This window comes from Astatotilapia calliptera, chromosome 3 (assembly GCF_964374335.1).
Source record: "Astatotilapia calliptera chromosome 3, fAstCal68.1, whole genome shotgun sequence".
Classification (NCBI taxonomy): Eukaryota; Metazoa; Chordata; class Actinopteri; order Cichliformes; family Cichlidae; genus Astatotilapia; species Astatotilapia calliptera.
The window spans coordinates 34876530-34885441 of NC_137424.1; positions in this window are offsets into that span (position 1 = coordinate 34876530).

Here is an 8912-nt window from a genome sequence, read left to right on the forward strand (position 1 = left end):
TGTAAAAGAACAAACAGTCCAAGCGGGCTCTTTATCACTCCCATCTTCTCTTGAGCACATACACGTCCGTGCACCTTCTGTCCGGCGTGTTACCGAGGAGAACAGGAGCAGATCACGGCAAGCTCGCGCACTCTAACATAGACCAAACACAGACAGCTCGTCTGTTGTTCGAGCGAGTGATGCACGGTAGCTTTGACTTAGAGCTGGTGTGAGGAGGCTCGGCGTGTGAGGAGGCTCAGCTGAGCTGGCAGCCTGAGAGCTCCACCTGTGGCAAATGTCACTTCCTACAAGATCAGACTCCAGGCCAGAGGCTCCACCTGAAAACACTGCTCCACTGTTGTCACCAAGCTGGCAGCTTTTCCTCACAGAGAGGGTGTTGTGTGAAGGCAGGGCTGATTTATAGTCAGCCTTTCGATGCACTAAATCATACATTTGAGTGACTGCTCGGCCTTGTTTTGTGCAAGCTGTGTCATCGCAGTACATCTTACTTTGTAATTTCATGTTAATTAACTGCTGTCTAGCAAGGTCATTCTGTATAAAGTAGGGATTTCCCAGCAGTTAAATATCAGACAAAGACTCATAAAAAATATTAATATTGTCCATACAGATATTGCGAGTGTTATTAAGAGCTATTTGAAACTGTTAATCATGACCGATAATTATGTGATGCTTTGCAGGATGTGTAATATTACACACACACACACACACACACAGTGTCAGAGTTTGCTTGTGCAGGTCTCATCTGTTTACTTTTCACTTTGCATGTTTACAACTTCCAATCACAGAGAGAAGGAGAGGCCGCCATCTGCCTGGGCTTCCTCTGCAGCTACTGGATTCATAACATGTTTGGACCAGCAGTTAACCAGCAATGCATGTTAATAAAATATGAATAGTTAGTTTAACCATCTAGTATTTGTGGTACTGATTAGTGGCAGGGGCAGTGGTGTTTAAATGTCCTGTGGACACATTCCCAGGAAAAATCCTAGTTAGTTTTCTTTTTTCCCCCCAAGAGTATTAACTGAGAAGAACACCATGACCGGACTGAAATCCATAAAAGTCTTTAAATAAATATTGCACACTGTTAAACAGCAAGCAGTACTAATTATTGAGCATCCACTCGTGCTCATGTAGCCAGAGTGGCTCCTGTCAAGCTGTTGAACCATAAAGGCCTGATGGAGTGCTCTCATCTCTGCAGAGGACTTTTTAAACTCAGAGTAAGAGTTGGATCCTTAATCACCTTACTTGCTTTATTTGGCAGGACAGTATGGAGAAACTTCTTTCATTTCATAATGACGTGCAGGAGGTGATATGCACAGCTGTGTCTAAACTACGTTTGCAGATGGATCCTCCCACAGTTTGGAGTGCTAGGGCAACAGTCTCTTTAGTAAATGAGAGGATTCAGTTTTTGATTTTGACCAATCAGGAGCGTTTCTGAGAGCGCCTGAGTGTTGCGGGATACAGGGTGTATGTTTGTGGAGGAAAATGTCCGTTTAAAGTTACAGCTACATCACTACACGGTGTACAAAAAGTAAAGAGGACTGAATGCTTCCCAGCAGACGACGTCATTCTGTACCGTCAATAGTAAGTGTCGAGTTGAACAGCAGCATTTTTCATCAGTAATGTGCCAGCCTTTGTTTTAGGGTGTCCAGAACAGAGCAGTGTACATGCTGTTGATGGTTTTCCCATTTTCATAATTAAATTCAATACCGTTTTTCTGCTTAATTGAATTTTATATTGCGCCAAATCACAACAGCAGTTGCCTCAAGGTGCTTTATATTGTAAGCACACACTTGGTGACAGTGAGAAGGAAAAACTCCCTTTTGACATGAAGGAACCTTCGGCAGAACCAGACTCAGAAGTGGTCGGTGGTGAGGGGAGGAAGGCAGGACAATAAACACAAACACTGAAGAAATGTGAGTGAAGAAGAAACAGCCCCAGCAGCCCGGGGCGAATGCAGCGCAACCAAAAGGAGGAGTCGTGGATTTCCCAATAAGCTAAGTGTCTCTCACACAGGGCTGGATTTCATACACTGTTACGGCCCGGCTCTGCTAGGCGGCAGCGGACGTAACATAAACGAGCCCAGAGACCAAGGAGTTAGATAGGAAGACAAACATAAGGTTTATTAACACAACTGAAATCCGTTAGTGAAACAACTCACTAGGCAGCAGAGAAACTTTAAACAAACACCACGATTAATAACACCAGTAGAGCACTGCTCTACTAAACGTCTCGCAGGAGGCAACACAAAACACAGGCAAAAGGCAAAAGGGAGGGACTCTCTGTACAGTCTGTTCAAATCAACAAGTCCCTCGACGAATGAAGACTCCTCAGCCTTTTATCAGATGTTCATGTGTTCTTATCGTGCTGTCAGTAAGAGCTCAATCTTGGATAAGCAGGAGGTGACAGCAGGTTTAACCTGATGGGAATGAGGGGAGGAATAAGGACAGTGTGTTAGTACAAATGGGCATTAAAGTGTTAAATTGGAGCTATTTCTCTTTTATTTAGAAACTAAATGACCGTTTGATTCTTTATTATTCTCAAATATTATTAGAATCGGCTGTAATAAGAAAGTGAAAGCCTATACATATACCAGGGGAACTATTAAACACACACGCCTGAGCACTCAACCTCTTAACTGCTTCCAGTTCACTTTAGGTGGTACAGCTGTCTTGTTCCCCGGCATGGGGCACGTGTAATCCCTTAGTCATCGCTCTTAGAGAGCAATAAAATACCTCCTAGTCAGGTATTCAACTACAAATGTACCTCACAATCAGACTTTTTGTGTACTCCTCTGCGTGTACTTACATTTAACAATCAGCAGCTCCAGTACCATAGAAAGTAAAGCAGACTAAAGGCAGGCTGTGCTGTGAGTGCTGCTCTATTTTGGAGGGGGGTGTCTCAAGCTATCACTGTGCTATTCATCCACAGCTGGGTGGAAGAAGTAACTGCTCCCTGAGAGCTGTCAGAAGTCATCCTGGGAAATCAGCAGCTTAAGTAGAAGCAGGTGAAGCATAAGTGGATACGAATAAATAAATAAAATAGAAATCACTGTAAATTACAACACTTCATCGCAAAATGACTCCAAGAAGGCGTCATCACAGACAGATGATGTGCAGCTCTTCAGTGAAGGAGCCCTTCACGAAGACAGACGTGCCGACGGAAAAAGTGAGATTAGTTTGGTTATTATAGCTAAATTATGGCTGCCACATCTAAACTGAGCACGGACCTCGTTTGAATGACTCGAGTCGATTCTGGTAAGTACGGCAAGCGTGATCTAAAATTCACGTCCTGCTGGCCTTTCACATTTACTCGTTACTTACTCTTAAATTAAACTCGGAGTAATTTTTAGATTCCTGTCTGTAATTTAATTAATTGGGTTCACAGCCGGTCTTACAGTTTCATGGCATTTTCACCTAAATGAACAAGCTGAATCCACACACACACACACACAAAAAAATGCACACAACTTTCAGATTATTATGCGCTCAAGCTGCCAGACTGGCCAAGCGTGTGCAACACTTGATAACCCGTGTTACTGCAGCATGATTTAACTACGCCAAAGAGCTTCTTGTGAAGCTTTGAAGGGTCAAGATCTAGATTTGAATCCTGTTTTACTCTCAGCAGTGTGCTGCGAAATGCACTGTACCGACTGTTGATGTAGTGCAGCGATAATAAAGGTGACGAATAACATCACAGATCGCACACAGACATATGCACCGGCCTTATCTGCCTCATCCCTACGCACACTCACACAAACACACACTATGGCACAGAAGTTAATTTTCTCTCTGATCTCCTGGTGTCACTAGTGTTGAATACTTGTATAAATTAGGATAATACTGAGGCGATGCTCAGAAAGAAATGAGTGAGTTTAAGGTTTTTTGTTACGATAATTGATGGGCTTTGATATCTGACGGGAAAAAGTTTCTACTAAAAAACTGGAACACGAAATTAGAAAGTAGAAGTGTCTAATTTTCTCCAACGCTGGTTCTTATTAGCAACTACGACATAGTAATGCCCACGGTGGAGACACAGGAACAGACACTGCAGCAGATGTGCGTTTGTGCGCGTTCACATTCATTAATGACATTTCTTCTCAGTCTGTAGCCTTAACGTTAATTGGTTATTTTATTGTTTGTTCGTTTTTTAAAATGGAGCATATACGGAGTACAAACTTTGTTCAGACTCTTTAAAAAAAAAAAAAGAAGTGTGCCATAAGAACAGAGCAAATATCTGAGTCTTGGCTCAGATGCTTGTAGAAGTTGTTCCACGAGCAGCACACTGCCTCAGCTGGTTCTCCTTCCGCCTTAAATTCAGACTTTGTGCAGAGCCGTCCTGTGTAATTCAAAGACTTAAGAGAGCACACTGGCCGGGATGGAGTTAGGTTAGTAATGTAGCGAGGGGCTAAACCATGAAATACTTGAAAATAATCTAAAAAAATCAGATAAAACACCAAAAACCAGAGTTGGGAGTACAAACTAACATCAGCAGCACACTAAACACAGAAAGACTGAAGCATACAAATTGGCCTCTTCAAACACCAAAACTGCAGACAGATATAATAACAAAGAAGAATAAACTAAGGCGTTTGTCAGTCAGTGTGACTGTCCCTCTTTTTCCACTTTCCCCACATCTACCTCCTAAGTTTAAACAAGTCTTCTGTTTATAGATCCTTCAGAACCGTTGTAGCGATCTAAAATGTTATGTTATCATTTACAGACTTATATGTAGGGATGGGTACCAGTATCCAGTGCCATTATGGCACCGGATACTGGTGCCGGATACTGGTTCTGACATAAACGGTAGTAACCAGACCGAAAAGCAGCGCACATTTCGGTGCTTTATTTCGGTGCTTTTTTTTCCTGAGCTGTGACACACTTCTAGCCAATCATTTTACGTTTCTGAGGATAGTAGGCGAGGCCAGGTACGTACGTTCTTTTAGAGCAGAGCTACAGATTAAAAATGCCCAAGGCGAAGCGGTCAAAAGTCTGGCTGTACTTCACAGCAAAATATGCAAACTCAGCAGCAACAAGTGCTTTAAGCTGATACTGTGATACTGTCAAAGGAGGTAACTCCTCAAATCCGATGAAACACCTGGCGACGCATAGCGGGTTTTTTTTAAAGCCCAGAAATGCGCCGTATTTGATAGCTTGCTGCGAGACCTCACACCGAGCACATCTACTGCGGGTGTGGTGCCTGTTATCGGGCCCGGAGTTAGCAACATCCCCCAAAAACCCGAAGAGGAGAGTCCTGGCCCCTAGCCAGCGGCTGTCCTCTTGTTTGATGGCAGATACTCCCTTCACCCTGGCCAAAAAGGCTAAAATGACCAAAGAAAAAGTGGAAAACAGCTAAACATGAGAGGTTTTGGACAAAGTTTGTGTTTTCCATTGATTAAGCACTGCTTCCAGCCAAGAGTGATGCCATATATGCCCTATAGCTGCAGAAAAGGCTAACATTGTTATCTTTTTACAAAAAAAACCAAACAGCTGAACATGAGAGGCTTTTGGACCAATTTTGTGTTCTCCATTTTTTAAGCACCGGCACCGTTTCAAAAGTACCGGTTTGGCACCGGTATCGGATAAAACCTAAACAATACCCATCCCTACTTATATGTTACATATCTAACATTTGTGCTAAACTTGTACTAAATAATTAATCTTACTTTAGTTATAAGGATTTCCTTCTCAAATTAAAATATTAAACTTGCAGTTTCAGGACCTTTTGACCATTTTGCTCTTCGATGCAGCTTCCTCCAGCAACTGTAACATTTTCCAGTGAACACAAGCTAAGCTGATACAAATGTGAGATGCAGAATGAGTGTGTTTGTTAAATATTGTAGTGTTTTGCTGACGCCCTCGACATATAACAGCCTTCCATATAGCATACGCGAGTCTTTTAGATTCTCTCTTTTGATCAGATGTGAACTTCACACTGAAAAGTTGAAGTCAAGTTCACTGAAAATCCAACTTTCATTCACACCGGCGGGAGATGACGTCAGCAAATGTCGATGGCATTGGCATTTCCAGCGTGTGAACCGCTAGCACGTGCGATGCGAGCGCACGTGTTCAATGAGAGTGAGCGAGAGCTCAAACGCACATCGGTGGTTAAAGACTAGTATTGACTGTGGTAAATTAAACACCCTCATTAAGATGGCCTCGTGACCCAGTAAACAAAGCTGTGGTGTGTGTGTGTCCGCACACAACACGTTTAAGTGATCGTGCTGCATGACTCAGTGAATCACAAGGTGGGGTGGCCTAAGTATCTACAGTATAGCAGTCTGGATGCAGAGCTCAGATATTTCACACTTTACTCCCACTCTGAGCTGAAAGATTTTATTGTAACAAAGTCGGATGATTAAAGCTCTATTATGTGATATTTTGGATTCTTGAGATTAATAAAATGCCTCAGTTTAATGTGAAAGGGGCTGCTTGTGCCAGCCCTCCTAAGAATTAACCTTTTACTCAACTGGAGCTCTGAGTAGCTTTTAACCACATGAAGCACCATTGTCTGGCTGCTGCACAGACCACACTGTGGAGCCTTTAATAACACTCTGCAGCCGTTTCCAGCACGCACAAATCACACGATTGATGATGTTCTGTCGCTCTCTTCTCTCACCACTCACCCCCAACCAATCACAGCACACGGCTGCACCTCAATCAGCCCGCTTCTGCCTTTTCTCTAAAAATAGGTGTTTTCCTTCCCACTGTCGCCAAGTGCTTGCTCATAGGATTGTTTGGGTTTCTTTCTTATTTCTTATCTTATTGCAGGGTCTTTGCTTTACAGTAAAAAAGCCTTGATGTGACTGTTGCTGGGAATTGGCACAACATCAATCATACTGAACTGAATTAAAAATATCAATAAATAATACACTACACGATGACGCAGTGAACAAAACGAGCACACATACCCGTCTTTCTATTGAAAGCCTGGTGAGCAGTGTCTATGCCCTTCAGTTGAGTTTGCTGACACTTGGTTTGATGTAGACAGTCCTCGTTCACAGGAAGAGTCACGCAAGGCCAAGATATTTACTATAGCTTAAAAAATCTACTTAAATATTCCAGGTTCGGACTGGAGTTAACCTTCAAAGTGCCAACATCTCTGCAGCTAAATGTGAAGACTAACCCCCAGTTTAAAAGATGTCAGTTACATAAACAATGGACTGCTGATGGATTCAACACCAAGCGTGCACATGTCCCACAATTTAGCTGCTCACTTGAACGCCTCCCGCATCTCAACGCATACAAAATGATAGCCTTTTACACAATCTGCCCATTTTACATCACTCTTTTCAGCCATACAATTCATGAGACATGAATTCAATGCAGCATACAAAGTATGAAAGCACCTCTTTCGCTGTGTAACCTCCACCCGTGGGAGGAGTGACAGGTATTGTTTATCAGACCATCGATGGGCCAATCAAAGCATATATTCAGCGTGCCTCTCCCAGTTCACGGACGACTCCTGAACCAAAGACTCGTCTCGATAACTCGTCAGATTGTGAACTGGAGGATCCGTTTGGTGAATGCACCTACTGTCAGAACAGCTGCAGGGCAAGAGGCCACAAACCTCACAGCACCGACACGTCTGCAAAAGTGTGGATGAATTCAGAAGCATTTTACACAGCGGCACATGTTTAAGTTGCTGCAGTTTAAGACTTTAGGGGAAAATAAACACTCAACTACAACAACAACAGCCTGAGACAATAAAGCTGGCATTTCAGGGGGTCCGAGCATTTCAGGCTTTCACTGAGAAGACGTCTATTGTCCTTTAAAATCTGTACCCAATTTGCCGAACCATCTCAATTTTCCTCAGCATTTACAAACCTTTTACATTTAGAGGATTACATTTGAATTCAGTGTTAAATCCATTAGAAAGATGCTGATGAATCAAGGTCTGTAACAAACAGCATCAATATTGAAGCAGCCTTGTGTCGCCGTGTTCATATTTGATTGCAAGCGTACCTCAGGGAGTCTGGCACTTACCCAAAACAAAACATGTCACGCTAATGTGGCACTATGTTAAAGACAGAGACATGAAAATAGTAGCCCCCCATTTTATTTGATGCTCAGAGACATTTTCTTTTAGTAAGGCCACTGCAATGTAAGTTTTACTGTTGTATAAGTTCCGCCAGCAGAGGGCGCTCGGTCCTGTACGCATCGGTAGCTGACGCTACAGTAGAAGAAGTAGTGTCAGTGATGAAGAGGCAGCGTACGGCCTGCGCGCCAAAGATAACTGATTGCCTTATTTCTCTGTTTTTACAGGTAAGCTGGGTGGTTGATAATATAAACAGATGTTATAAAAGTGACAGACAGCAGTGGCGATTAATGATAAATGTCTTGTTTGTGGCGAATGTTAAGCTAAAGAGCTAATTTCCAAGTTGGTCCAGTTGTTAGCCTGTGCCGATCAAAGTGTTAGACTGTACCGAAACTCTGTGAGCTCGGTGCAGGTGTATTGTTGGGTTAAAGCCACAAGATATATATTTTGCACAATAAGAGAAAGTGTGAATTGCTTTATGTTTAGTTCATGAAGAGTGAATGCTATAGAAATATGTTAAGAAAAACATTTATTTGAAAGAGATCTAGTTTATTAAATACAGTTAAGAAGACAGGTTGATAAATAGATTAAAACAGTAGCAAAAACAAGATAAAACTGTAATGAGTTCACTATGTTGTTCATGTGCATAGTAAAATGTATTTGTGTAATTTAACCAGTTTATAAAGGTGGTGCATGTGAATGTGAAACTGTATAAGTTACTTGTATAAAGTAATGTCAGCTACAGTAGAAGAAGTAGTGTCAGTGATGAAGAGGCAGCGTACGGCCTGCGCGCCAAAGATAACTGATTGCCTTATTTCTCTGTTTTTACAGTTTTCCGTAAAAATAAATATGTTGCACGGGAGATGAGTTGGCCCATC